A 292-nucleotide genomic window follows, 5' to 3' on the forward strand; every position below is an offset into this window, starting at 1 on the left:
CCAAACCATATTTAGCTACTATATAACAATAAGGAAATTTTTGAGTGAGCCACTATGTTTTAATATGGTAAGAAACACTATATTTCTTCTTCATTAATAGTACTTTTTGAAAAATAATGAGGTTATCTTTATTGCCTATGTGTACCAAACTGAAGATAGTAACTTTTTCACATTATATATTGTCAAAACAGTAATTTATTGTGGCAGTTGTACAAATAATAGTAATTTATGTTTATCTTGCCTGGAATTATATGCTCCTTCAAATGTGTGAAGGAAAAGATTCTTCACAAAA

Source organism: Myotis brandtii, unplaced genomic scaffold (genome assembly GCF_000412655.1).
Source record: "Myotis brandtii unplaced genomic scaffold, ASM41265v1 scaffold907, whole genome shotgun sequence".
NCBI classification, from domain to species: domain Eukaryota; kingdom Metazoa; phylum Chordata; class Mammalia; order Chiroptera; family Vespertilionidae; genus Myotis; species Myotis brandtii.